Genomic DNA, 14,750 nt, shown 5'->3' with positions numbered 1-14,750 from the left:
CCCTTCCCCCCCTCCTCTTATATTTTAATCTGATTTAATTTTAGGAAATAACTGAATGGTTTTGACTAAACTTCTCTCTCTCTCTCTCTCTCTCCTCTCTCACTCTCTCTCTCTCTCTCTCTCTCTCTCTCTCTCTCTCTCTCTCTCTCCTCTCTCTCTCTCTCTCTCTCTGACTCCACGTATGATCATCGTACGATGTGACGTTTTTCGTAACGTCACTATCGTCACAGTTGCGGCACATGACGGCCGTAGCCAACTTGAGAACATAAAATTTGACATTTTTAAAACATATGTGATTCGAATAAAGTTAAAATTGATTATTTATCACTGTATCTTTCATTGCCTCACAACTTCTACTTCTCGAAATTAAAAAGCTGTAGTGTTGCCATAACTCATTTTTATTAATTGCATAAAGTCGAGGCGTCGTAGGTGTATTTCGTTCCGGTATTGTGGCAATATTCTCACTCAAGCCACATTGAGAGGCGCAATCTCAAGTGATCTTTACGGCAGTGTAAGCGGATAATGTACATACATCGTGTTGCTCTTGGAATTGTTTAAGATCTATCAGACATTTGCTGTTCACGAAGTTAGCTGCGTTGTTTGTAGCCGGTAAGTAAAGTCATCATAGAAATGATTAAATTATTTGATGATGACAGTTTAAACTGATTGTACAATTGTGTTAGATTTCTAACCTCTTTCACGTTCCGTCGGAATTAATTTCGACGAACCTTTCATCGTACGCTCTCGGAGATCGTATGATACGATTTTGTTCTATTCAAAATTACAATAGATTTAAAGTTACAATAACTGATCATACAGTGAAAATGTTTTTTATACACAGAAAAGAAAAGTTGTTAACTTGATTAAATTTTTTAGTTTGATTAAATTTCTTTAGTTCAAGTATTTATGTTAAATATGTTTGTATATTTAAATTTAATATATAAATATTTGAATTAAAGTTCCGGTATTTTATGTGTTGAAGTTTTTATTTTATTTTATGTACTTAAATTTTTCAACTCAAGTTAAATTTCATTGAAGTTCAAGTATTTTATATATTTATATTAAGTATTTTATATATTTATATTTATATAATATTTGAATTGAAAGAACATAATTATGTTGAAAAATTTAGTCAATTTTTTTTCTCAGTATATAAGTTTAGAGCATATGATATTACATTTGCAATATTAAAAAGAATGTTACTGCAAAAAAGGACATCCTCTCAGCTTACGATATTGTCTAACACATTGTAGTATTTATTGCTCCAGTTAAATTAAGTAGATATTGCTCATTTGTTATTCTGGTAGAACAAATTATAATAAAATTTTGTTAAAATTTCAATGAATTTGATCATTTTATTCTAGGTTTAATTAATATTAATGACATTTTAGTTTGATTTGAATGAAAATGTGAAATTTTAATGAAAAATTATTAATATTAAAGTAAGTAAACGCTATGACCAATATGGCCTATTTTATATTTCTAAGCAGTTACATAATAAATACAACAAATAACCTTGGTACGTAGTGCAGGTCAATGTAACTTGTTTCTAACAGTTACTCAGTTTGCTCAGTTGTTTCGTTATTGATAGTGAGATCAAAAGTAGATTTTCTTGATTGTTTTTCATGATTTAATATTTTGTGAGAAAGTTACTACTTTCTATAATTATCAAGTGATAGTTATCAAACTTTGTTTGTACTGTTACAACTCTATATTTATACTTGACAATGCTGTATTTAATTTATATTTTTGTCATAACGTTTTGTTCACATCAAAGAAAAACAATTCTGTGAGATAGAATTAATAAAGCCTAGATCAATAATAAGTACGAACACATTGATTTAATGTTTTTTCCACATTTTTATTACTTTACACACACATAAACTCAAACACACAACAGATCCTAAATTTTAAGGAGGGAAAGTCATGTAAATAAAAATTTACTAGTATTCAAAAATTTATTGTAAAGAGCATATTGAATCAATCTTTATGAAACTTTTAGTGTCTTTATTTACTACTTTTAGTAACTTTATTATCTAATTAAAGATTTGAAAAACATTTTTATTATTATATCTTTTATATATTAGAGTTACAAAGATGTATGTTTAATCACTTAATATATTAATAAAAACTTTTAAACTTATAAATGTAACGTTAGATAACTTTACTATATATTTTTCTAACACTCTTTGTGAAAAAGAAGAAAAATTTAATTAGACTATATATAAATATACATATATATAAATATACATACATATACATATATATACATATATATATATATATATGTATATATACACATATATATATACACACACACACAGGGTGTCCCATTTTAAATGATCCAGCCAAATATCTCGAAAATTAAACGCAGTAAACAAAAATGTTTCAGACAAAAGTTGTATGGTTTCAAGGGGGTCATAAAATGGTGTCATTAATTTGATCTTGAATAGTTGCTTGAAGGACACCTTTAATTTTTTTAATGGGACTGCCTACTTTTTATTACATATTCTTGTAGCTTATTTGGAGACCTTTCCAAAATACTAAGAAAGTTTATTTTCGTTGAGTACTTTCCGAGTTGTGAGCTTGAAAGCTACGGTGTACTGTAACTTTCAAGCGTCACAACTCGGAAAGTACTTAAAAAAAATTAAATTTCTTATAATGTTTTGGAAAAGTCTTGAAATAAGCTACAAGAATATGCAATAAAATATACAATATTAGAGTATTGGTAGTTCCCTATTTAAAGGGTATCGGTACTTCTCTAACATTCTATATTTTTTATTGCATTTTTTTGTAGTTTATTTTGAGGCTTTTCCAAAACATTACAAGAAAGTTAATTTTTTTAAAGTACTTTTCGAGTTCTCACGCTTGAAAGTTACAGTACACCGTAGCTTTCAAGCCTCACAACTCGGAAAGTACTCAAGTACGAAAATAAACTTTCTTGTAGTGTTTTGGAAAGGTCTTGAGATAAGCTACAAGAATATGTAATAAAAAGTAGGCAGTCCTATTTAAAAAATTGAAGGTGTCTTTCACGTGACCTTCAAGCAACTATTCAAGGTCAAATGAATGACACCATCTTATGACCCTCTTTAAACAATACAACTTTTGTCTGAAACATTTTTATCTACTAGGTTTAGTTTTTGGATTATTTAAAATGGGACACCTTATATATATATATATATATATATATGTGTGTGTGTGTGTGTGTGTGTGTGTGTGTGTGTGTGTGTATGTATACACACACACACACACACACACACACACACATATATATGTATGTATGTATATATATACACATATACATATGTATATGTGTGTATAGATTCAATATGACTTAAGCCACTTTCTAAAGATTTATAATGCATCCATGTAAAAATTTGAAATTGTTTTATATTTTAAATTAGAAATGTTTCCTACTTTGAGCCATCAGTTTTTAATTTTTAACTTATCAAAAAAATTTGAAAAAAATTGCTAAACTTAGGTCATATAGGGCACAGTTACTTTATTTAATGAAAAAGTAAGGAGATTTTATTGAAATTCTATTGAATTTTTATTGAAATTATACATTGAAAAATTGCAGATACTTTGTAATGCATTAATGACATTTTATGAAAGTTAATAAAGTTTTGATGAAATTTTGATGAGAGAAATCATTAGTGGAAATGTTCTAAAATGAACATAAAATTTAACACAATATAATTAAAATTGTGTTAAAACTTCAAAATTTACATTTTTGGATTTTGAAGAAAAAAATTTTTAATGAGAATTTGGTACATTAGTAATATAGGAGTGAAGAATTAATGATTTTTTTATTCCTTTATAATTAGTAAACCAAATCGTTACGTTAAATTTGCGCTTAAAAATTATATTGCAAAATTTAGTGATTCAAAATATTCAAACTTATCAAACAATGACATACGTTTTATCTCTAAGTTTTGTGCATAATTAAAATTGACCGTTCATCATCGACAATAGTATCGACGGTATACAAAAACAGTGATGACTAATGCGTAATTATCGACAATGCAGATTTTACATATTTCGCAATTTATCGCCATACCATATTAGAACAGTTTTTAATCTTTTGTTTAATGTCTAAAATGCTTGCAATCTCAAATGTTTATTGTTGGTTGAGGAAAGCTTAGTATAGTTGAAACGTTCCACATTTGTAAACATAATATTTATCAAATTAAAGATTTTGTGAATATGCAAATTGTATTCAAACTTTGTTTTTAGAATTATTGTAAGAAATTGCTATTGTAGCGAATAAGCGATATAATATGCATTTGATTTTATTATTTTTTATGACTAAAAATACAATTCATTTATAAATAGTTTAATAAAATGTCATTTTATTATCTTTTGGGTATTTTGTATTTTTTGTTCTTTGTAATTTATATTTTGTATTTTGTATCTTTGTAGTTTGTTCTTTGATGTAACTATATTTATATATTTTTTACAAGTAACATTTTATACAGCATAGCACAGTATAAATGTTACAAAATATTGCTATAATGTTTCACCAAAAATTATAGCAACGATAAAATATCCGCTTTAGAAATATTGATATGTAATTTTGCAGCAACGTTCATATTATACAATATTACATACATATGTTGTTGCATTGTGGGATTTTAAATTTAGCATAAAGTTAACAGACCTATGTCAGTCATAGCGGTTCTTAGTGCTAAATAATATTTAATTTTTACAATTTCTAATTTTGATTAAGTATTTACATTGCCCGCTGCATATTTATCGAACTTGAAACAGTTATGAAGCCAGAATGCATAATGTTTTAGAAACATTTATAAGATTTTTTTTCCCGAAAAAAACGAAAAAATTTTATTGCGACATAGGCCTGCTAACTTTATGTTTATTTTTGTCAATCCGATGTAATTTATTATTGTTTATTATATGTCTGAAAAAGACATTTTAACTTATATTGGTTATTGCGAGGGATATCACCGCATGGTTCGGTACTCAAATATTGCTCGCAATAATCGCAAGCATTATTTGTCCTTGTTTAATATTTGGCAAACAGTAAAAACACAAACAACTAGAATAGAGAATAACAATAGACAATAGGATAACAATTTTGCAACTTTCGATTGGTTTGCAGATATTTTTTGCGACTTCTGATTGATTGAAATTTATTGCTTATCCTATTCCTTGTTCCTGTTGCCTGTGCTTTTCATTGTGCAATAGGCTTAAGGATGAAATGATTCCGAGAGCGTTGTGTGTATTAAGTGGATCACGCCTTCGATAGGACGCTTGCACGGAAAGCCGGAAGTTCCAGATTTGAACCCTGGCTGAGTTGTTATTTTTTTTTGCAATAAAATTGTTTACAGTTTTTTTTCCGAAAAAGGAGAATCTTATAGATACTTCTAAAGCATTAATATTACATATTCCGGCTTTATAGCTGCGTTTTAAGTCTGACGAATATGCAGCAAGTAGTTTGAATAAATTGGAGATTGAAAAATTAAAAATTATTATTCAGTGCTAAGAATTGCTGTGACTTGTGTGACTGACATAGGTCTATTAATCTTATGTTTAATTTTGTAAATCCCATGTGACTTATTGTTTTAAATTTAATTTATTTTTAAAAGTTTTCTAAATTTGTGCGTGTTCTTCTAATGTTTTATTATAATTCAATAATACATAGTATAATTTATTGAAAGGCCTACAATTTTTTTCTCAAAAAGTAAAATGACTTCACTTAAAATGTCAACACAGTTTTAATATATTTTGTAGAATGATATAATTACCTATATATAAACTTTTTCATATATTGATAAAAATTTTATATTGATTTTCATATATTAATTACACACACACACACGCACGCACGCACGCACACGCACGCACGCTGTTGCACGCACGTACGCTGTTGCACGCACGCACGCACGCACGCACGCACGCACGCACGCACGCACGCGCGCGCGCGCGCACGCGCACATTTTCTTTATCTTCACCTTGTTTAAAAATATCTTAAACATCCTAAAATACACTATTAAAATAAACGTATCAGCGTTTTTGTAATAATTTATCAATTTAATGTGAATTAATTAATTGTTTATTTCATTACCGGCATAATCGGCATTGCCGACAAATAATTTATTGTGAAGTTATAAAAGCAAAACCATTAAGCAAAAATGAGAAATTGGTCAAAAATCTACTTTTCCTTCAAAAAATTATATCTTTGCAACAAAAACTTTTAAAGACTTTACAATACGGCGTTTTAAAGCTAAAGATTTATACTTAAAAAAAAAAATTATATTATTGTCATTTCTATTAAAAAATGTACTTATGTAACAAGGCGAATATGAGGAATTTTTGATTAAATCGTGTCTAAAATTGAAAATTGATGTGTTTCATGATATATTTTGAAAAAACTTTTTCTACAACATTTTATAGTATTCCAACTGTAGACAAAGTATATGTGAGTGACATCTGCAAATCGACCTGTTCGAATGTATTTTGTCCAGTTTTTTTATGTAAAATACTCACAAAAAGTTTTACTTACACATTATATGGGTCGCATTGACTCTAAGAAAACTTTGCTGCCGTGCCGTTCAAATTTTAGTTAACCAAAAAAGTTAATCAACTATATCAATTGAAAGGGGAGATTTCAAACTTTTTTTACGTCTTGGTTCGAACCTCTTATCTTATTTCCTCTTCACATAGCAAGCGTTCAAAACTTCATATGGGGTCTCTCAGACCCACTTACATGTTTAAAGGTTAAAACATTACATACAACCACTAGCCAACGACTAGGTACAAGTGAGTGAGAAGCGCGCGCGCCGGCCCTGACCGCCGCAGAGCGAAGAACGCTTATTCGTTAACTTTAACGTGCTCTCCTGCAAAAACTATTTGTTGCACGCAATTTTGGTAAAGTTGTTTCTTTTATTGTAAAGTATCACGTTTTGTACTCCGAATCCGCGAATTTTGGAACTCCCTGTACACACACACAGACACACGCACACATACACACGCGCGCGCGCGCGCGCGTGTGTACAGGGTGTCACATTTTAAATGATCCAGCTAAATATCTTAAAAACTAAACCCAGTAGACAAAAATATTTTAGACAAAAGTTGTATGATTTTGAAGGGGACATAAGATGGTGTCATTAATTTGATCTTGAATAGTTGCTTGAAGGTCACGTGAAGGTCACCTTCAATTTTTTTAATGGATCTGCTACTTTTTATTACATTTTTTTGTAGTTTATCTTTCCAAAACACTACAAGAAAGTTTATTTTTGTTGAGTACTTTTTGAGTTGTGAGGCTTGAAATCTACGGTATACTGTAACTTTCAAGTCTCATAACTTGGAAAATCCTTAACGAAAATAAACTTATTTATAGTATTTTAGAAACCTCTTGAAATTGACTACAAGAAAATGCAATAAAAAATATAGAATGTTATGAAAGTACCGATACTCTTTAATTACGGAATTACCGATACTCTAATATTGTAACTTTTATTGCATATTTTTGTAGCTTATTTTGAGATTTTTCCAAAACACTACAAGAAAAATTATTTTTGTTAAGTACTGTCCGAGTTGTGACGCTTGAAAGTTACAGTACACCGTAGCTTTCAAGTGTCACAACTTGGAAAGTACTCAACGAAAATAAACTTTTTTGTAGTGTTTTGGAAAAATCTCGAGATAAGCTACGAGAATATGTAATAAAAAGTAGGCAATCTCATTTAAAAAATTGAAGGTGTTTTTTACGCGACCTTCAAGCAACTATTCAAAGTCGAAAAATAACACCATTTTATGTTCCCTTCGAAATCATACAACTTCTGTCTGAAATATTTTTGTCTACTGGGTTTAGTTTTTGAGATATTTGGATGAATCATTTAAAATGGAACACCCTGTATATATATGTATATATATAAATGGAAAATGTATATATAATAATACGTCGCGCGCGCGCGTCGCAACTCTGCTTTGCGACGCGAAAATCTGAAATTGTTTTGCTAAGCTGTACAGTGTTGCCGGCTTATCCTGTAATAAGAGAAAACGAGAACGCTCGAGATAGAAGAGGATAGGTCGAGAAGGAGTGACCGCTTGAGAAAAAAAGAAAGAGATAAGCTTCCCACGTATTTTTCTCACTTGACGCTGGGTCAAGAGAGAAAGCATGATACGACGTGATCTTACGAACAACTGCGGTATCCTTGCTGTTACAGATGTCAGTCGAGTGTACGTGTACCAGTCAATGATAGTTTGCGTACCCGGAGCGCCGTTTTAAGCGCTTTGTTACATCTTATTAGGGTTTTTTTATTAAAAAATGTTTTTGTTTTTGTTGGCGATGGGACGAAAATTTTGCAATATTGCGGGAACTTGGCGGTCTCTGATCAAAAATTTCATGATTATGTAAATAGTTAGATAGATAAATGTTTATTGTTTTTTTTGGGGTTACAATCTTTTACAAATGTAACAAAAACCAAATACTTAGCCTATTCTTAATTGCTACGTTATACCTAACTTAACTTTAAATTGCTCGCTCCGCACACACACACACACGCCCGGGACCTCCGTTTCCGTCGCAATTCCGATTTTCCGTTGCATTTTTTTATATACAAACATTTTGCCCCATTCTGGGCGGCTTGGCATCTCTCTTTTTTTCTCTTTCTTTCCCTCTATCACTTTTCTTCTCATTCTTTTCTCTTTTCTTCTTTCCCCAATCACTCCCTTTTACCTTCTTCTCCTTATACCTTTCCTTTCACTCTCTTTTCCTCGTAATTTCTTCCGCGCTCTCTTACTTCCCCTTGTTTTTCCTCCTCTATCCCCCCTTCTTTGAATTCTTCTAGTTTTCTCAGCCACTCTTTCCCTTCTCCATTGTCTCCTAGCACTCTCTCCACTATCCCTTTCCAGCTCCCTTTTGTCCTCTAACTTCCACATTCTTTCCATACGTGTTTCCACGACTCCTCCATTCCACACATCCTGCATTTCCTATCTTCCTTACCTGTCCAATAGTTCTTTTCCCTCATTTCTTTCCTTAATCTATATTTAGCTACTCTCTTCCACTTATTTTTTGCCCTTCCTTTCTTTAGATATCTCAGTATCCCCACTTCTTTAATTCTCTGGTACTATTTATTTCTTTTTGATCTTTTAATCCTTTCCCGTTTTTCTTCTTTTTGCCTTTTCCTATCTCTCTCCTCCCCTTTGTAGAAATAAAAAAACCCCTTTTTGTTTTTTACTTTCTCTACTTTTATCTCCCTATCCTCAAAGAAGTCCTTTTTTTTCTCCCATTCTGACATCTCTTCTCCTCTTCGCACTCTCCCGCTCATTTTCTCTTAACATTTTGCCAATTTACTTCATCTCCCCTTTGCCAATCTTTTCTCAAATCCCCAAGCTCTCTTTCCTGCTTTTGTTCTCAATTTATCCCTTAATAATTCTTTCTTTAATAAATACCCCTGCACCTTTCAACTTATCCCCAATATCTACTTCAAATATTTTTTCTGCATTCTCTCCACCACTTCCCTTTTTTTTCCATTCCCAAATCTCCACACCGTACTCCATCACCGTCCAAACCAATGCATCGAAGAGCCATAACCTTTTTCCCCAATCCTCTTCAAACTTTTTTTCCTTATCCCCCAAACTTGTCCCATAACTCTCATTCCTTTTCCTTACTCTATCTCTTACCTGCTCATCCTGCTTACCATTTCTCTGGAACACGTATTTTAGGTAATTAAATTTTCTCACTTTCTCTATTACCTTTTTTTTCCATCTCCAATTGCTTTCTTTTCTTCCAATCTTCCATTTGCTTTCTTTTCCCTCTTTTTAAACTACATCATCTTTAGTTCATCATCCATAAGTTCCTCTACGTCCGCGGTTAAGATGTTAAATAATAAAGGGCTCAGAGGACATCCCTGCCTTACACACTTGTCCAAAATGCTTTACTTCATTTCTTACAAATTCTCACTCTACTTTTTGTCTCCCTCAACCTCAACAAGTCCATACATCTTATTATTAAACCCTCTCTTATTCTCTTTTCTTTTAATGCGCTTTCTAATATTTTCTTCTCTACCGAATTGAAGGATTTTAAGAAGGTAGTCAATTTCCTTTTATCCTTATTCAGCCGCCTGTTTACTAAATAGTTTAGTGCGTAGATGTTATCTATCGTTCCTATCCCTCTTCTAAATCTCGTCTGATTTTGTGGTATCTCTATCCCCTCCTTCTTTTTTGCTAGTTTTGTCCATTTTTCACTTTCTTTTTTTTCTTCACATAATTTATCATATTCTCTTTTAACTTTTTTATATTTATCTTTCCTTCCCCTTTTCCTGTTCCACTTCTTCAGTTCCTTTCTTACCTTCTTTTTACCCTCTTTGCATTCTGCATTCCACTATCCTCTTACTCTCTCTTCCCTCATTTCCTTGTTCTTTTTGTAGTACTTTTTGCACTTTTTCTCTCAACACCTCCCACCCTACCTTCTCCCTTTTCTCTTCCCTCCAGAGTTCTTTTTATCTTTTCCCTAAATAACTTCTTTCCTACTTTTGTCCACTTCTATCTCCTTACTCTTTGATCTTCCCCCTTTAACCTTTGGGAAGCATTCATTTGGACACAGTACAATTGGACACAGCCAATCACAGCGGCTGATGCCTAGTAATTTTCTTCTGTTTAAGCGTTGTGAGTGGTTTGTGTCCAATTGTACTATGTCCAAATGGATGCTTCTTTTATCCCTTTATCTTTCTCTTTAAGCGAAATCATCACTGTGAAGTGGTCCAAGTCCACATTCTCCGCCATCTCTACCCTCAACACTCTTACTTCTATCCACGTTTCTGCTAACACCACTACATCTCAATCCACAATCTTCCTCCAGAAATCTCTATCCTTGTTTCCAACAAGCTATTTTCCTTACCCTTATCTCCTCATTATTTTGTTCCTTACTTTGCCTTTCTTTTTCCTTAGCATCTCTTTTTTTCTTTACTCTGCTCTCCGCAATATTTACCTCATTCTTTCTCCATCTGCCTACTTTCCCCATTATTCTCTTTTTCCCTTGCTTCTTTCCATTTATCCTCTTTTTTCTTTTTCCCCTGAATTCCTCATCACTCCACTTTCTCTTTTCCTTTTCAATCTATCCTTTAAAGTTTTCTCCTTATTCCAAAACCACCATTCACTTTTTATTTTTATTTTATTATTTTCTATGAACACTCTTGTCTCCCTCACTTCTCCGCTCTAGCCACCTCCTTTATCTTTCATCTACTTTGTCTCTCCTTCCATGTTAAATCATTCTCTATCCATATTTTTTTCTTTTTTAATACCTTTTTTCTTCTCATAACTTCCTCTTTTTTTATCTCTGATCTCAATTTTACTACTGACATTCTCCCCATTTTTCTCTGCTTGCCTTAATTTTTTTCACCTTCTCTATCTCTACTTTTGCCTCAATTTTTTTAAATATCTGCCTTACTTTATTCTTCATTTTTTTTTATCTTCCTTATATCTTTTCAACACTACATTCTTTTTTCTCCTCTGCCTTTTCCTCTTTTCTCAAATTATGTCAATTTTTTTAATTCTCTCCTTCATTCCCCGGCTCCTTTCCTCCTCTCGTTTTTCTCTTTCCCCACTCTTTAGTTTGTTGACCCTTTTTTCTAACTTCTCTACCTCCCTCCCTCCTTCATTTATTTTCAATCCTTTTTCCCATTTTCTCCAGCTCTTCTATTCTTTTCTCTATCTTACTTCTTTCCACTCTCCAATCCTTTTCCTTTTTCCCCTCTAACTCTTACAATACCTTTTAACTTCTCTTCCATCCTCTCCCATTTTCTACTACACTCCTCTATTCATCCTCTCATCTCTTCTATCATCAACATCACCTTCCTCTCCCTCTTTTCTTCTTCTTCTCTTGGCGGCGTTTTTGGTGTTTTTTTGCTTCTCTATCCATTTCTTTTTCTCAGTTTTTTCTATCCTCTCCGTTATGTCCCTTTTTTTCCATAATTCCAGTATTCTCAAACTTCCACTGCGTTCTTTTCCCCCACCTTTTAATTATTTTAATTCCCCTCTTTTCAAACCCTTCCTTACCTCTTTTTTTGCTGTTTCCATCAACGCGGTTATCTTGCCTTCATCCATACTTCCTCCTACTCCTGCTTGATTTCCGCTCTACTTTCTTCTATTTCCTTATGGCGTCTGCCAATTGGACAAGCCGGACGGAATACGTTTACGAACGCACTACCGTGCGTACGCGCTTTTACTTGTGCGCGCTTTGTCTCTCCTCCTTTCTCCTTATTTTACTCGCAGCTCTCTCACACTTTCTAACCTTTCAACCTCACATACACTTACACTATCTCTTTCAACCCTTCATCACTCTCTCTTCGCACTCATTCTACCTCTCACTTCTAATTACTCCGCTTTTTCACACACTTCACTCTCTCCCTTTCCGTCTTCCATTCACTCTTTACTTGTATCCAAATTCCACTAACACTGCTCACTTCTATGCTCAATCGCTCCGAAAGCGGAAGTCCGATTTCATGATTATGTAGTATTTACTCACACATTTACTACATACAGCAAAACCGTAGAACCCGCTATTTAAGCATTCTCGAGAAAATAATAAAATATTTCTAGTACCTATAGTAACATTACGGAAGAAGAATTATCTAGTTAGCCGCATAGCATGTGTGAAAAAACGGTGATTACTATGTTCGGGTTTTCAGATTTGATCTCTGAGAACAAAAATATTTTTTTTCGTAAATTTTGTATTAAAGAAAATCAAGAAATTCAAAACTGCTCTTCTATTATTAATTAAATTAAAATTGAACACAAGAGATGTATAACAATTTAAACACTTAATTTGACGTTTTTAAAACAATTATTGTAAAATTTTATGACAAAAATATTTTCTATGTTCATGAAAATGAACATAAAAATTTCAATTCAACCCTTAAACACGTAAGTGGGTCTGAGAGACCCCATATGAAGTTTTGAACGCTTCCTGTGTGAAGACGGAATGAGATAGGAGGTTTGGACTAACAAGGGGAAGACTAGGTGAGAGACCCTGGGATTTTGATCCCAATTTTTTTAGTTATTCTGGAGACGAAAAAAAAGTTTACGTCTCCCGGCGTTTCATCGAATAGGCCTTAGTTACGAAATAATAAATTTGTGAAAATTGGCCATACCGCGGCGCGCTATATGAGCCTTTCCGGTAACTGTTCTCGCAACCAGTGCAGTCGACTCCGTGCGTTAGGTGCTTGCTTCACAATCGTAAGATCCGGGTTCGCTCCCGGATTTGTGTAATATTTTTTTTTCTTTTTTTTTAATTAATGTATTTATTTATCTTGATAATATTAATATAGTATGCAAATTTGTAAAATAGAAAATTTAATTTAATATCATTTTCTAAACTTCAATTTAAATTTAATTTGAAGGGAATTTGAATTTGAATAATAATATTTGAAATAATAAATAGGTAATAATAATAATAATATATAAGTAAAATTTGCAATACTTAAATAATTAACTTTTGTAATAAAAGTATTTACATTCACATTCACAATCAGATGTTTGTTTATTATTCTTCTTTTACAATTAATTATTTTAAAAACTAGAATTTTAAAATACTGTTAATATTATTTCCAATTAAATTTTAAATTAACCCTTAAACTCATAAGTGGGTCTGAGAGATCCCATATGAAGTTTTGAATGCTTGCTATGTGAAGACGGAATGAGATAGGGAGTTTGGACCAAGACGTTGTAACGGTACGACTTTTCTCGCGGTCGCGGATTAGCTCGCTGGTGCCAGGGTCGAGAAAAGAAGGAACTCCGATTTGAAAAGAAATTAACAAAATATTTATTTTAAATCAATATCTCCTCACACTCCGTGATACAAAAGAAATAAATTTATTAGGAAGAGAGGAAGTTAACACCTTCGGAACTCGTGTTCCCCGGAACGTTTGTTCACACGCGGAAAGAACTTAAAACTAATTATAACGTACACGCATAGAGAACACGTAGAAAACTTAAACTAAATTAAGCGCTCGCGGCGTCGATTGAAATCTTAAATCTAAATGCGAGACGCGGATCTTACAGACTAACGCTCCGAAAACATTACAAGTAACGCGGACTTAATGCTAACGCAACTTAATAACTATCGCTCGCCTGAGGAAGGGGTCAAGATACGCTCGCTTTATTAGGAGGGCGCTTGTTCGGACGGAACGCTCGGGACGGAGGATATCCAAGGAAAATCCGGCGAGGAAGTTGTAACTCCGGGTAAACGCGTCGTCGCCGACCGAGTGAAATTATTCTAAATCTACTCTGAAAATAAAACGAAAATTAAGAATCGAAATTATAGGACAGGTAACAGGTAAAGAAACAGGTAACCGAGTACGCCCGGTATCAGGAAGCCGAGAGCACCCGGCCCAGGAGTGCGGTACGGAATAACCGAGCACGCCCGGTATCAGGGGGCCGTAAACGGCCTGTGTCAGGAAGCCGAGAACACCCGGCACAGGAGTGCGGATACCCGAGAACGCCCGATATCAGGAAGGCCGTGAACGGCCGGTGTCAGGAAGCCGAGAACGCCCGGCACAGGAATGCGGATAACCGAGAACGCCCAGTGTCAGGGGTTTTTAGGAAACCGAGTACACCCGGTATAAGGAAGCCGAGAACACCCAGCCAAGGAGCTCCGAGTACTCTCGGAGTGTCGGTACCGGTGATTTGGAACCGACTGGTTGCTCCTTCCTGGTGCGGCTCCGTATTTATACCCTCTAGCCGCCCACGCAGTCGGAACCACGTGTTTTACCCCACTTTTCGGCGTGCAC

General features: G+C 33.4%; 1 protein-coding gene across 3 annotated transcripts in view; it reads left to right on the top strand.

Annotated features, from left to right (window-relative positions):
- Positions 1-275: 275 nt before the first annotated feature.
- The window catches only part of LOC105207846 (ATP-citrate synthase), a 149,791-nt gene continuing 135,316 nt past the window's right edge, over positions 276-14,750 (top strand). The window contains exon 1 of one of the 3 annotated variants that reach the window (XM_039451190.1): positions 276-609. The gene's annotated coding sequence lies outside the window, so the exon portion shown is untranslated. The remainder of the gene's footprint in view (positions 610-14,750) is intronic. The other 2 variants (XM_039451191.1, XM_039451189.1) reach the window with 2 other exon arrangements.

The sequence above is a fragment of the Solenopsis invicta genome, chromosome 6 (genome assembly GCF_016802725.1).
Source record: "Solenopsis invicta isolate M01_SB chromosome 6, UNIL_Sinv_3.0, whole genome shotgun sequence".
NCBI classification, from domain to species: domain Eukaryota; kingdom Metazoa; phylum Arthropoda; class Insecta; order Hymenoptera; family Formicidae; genus Solenopsis; species Solenopsis invicta.
Note: the sequence above shows the minus strand (reverse complement) of the source record. Positions and strands in the feature narration are given on the sequence as shown.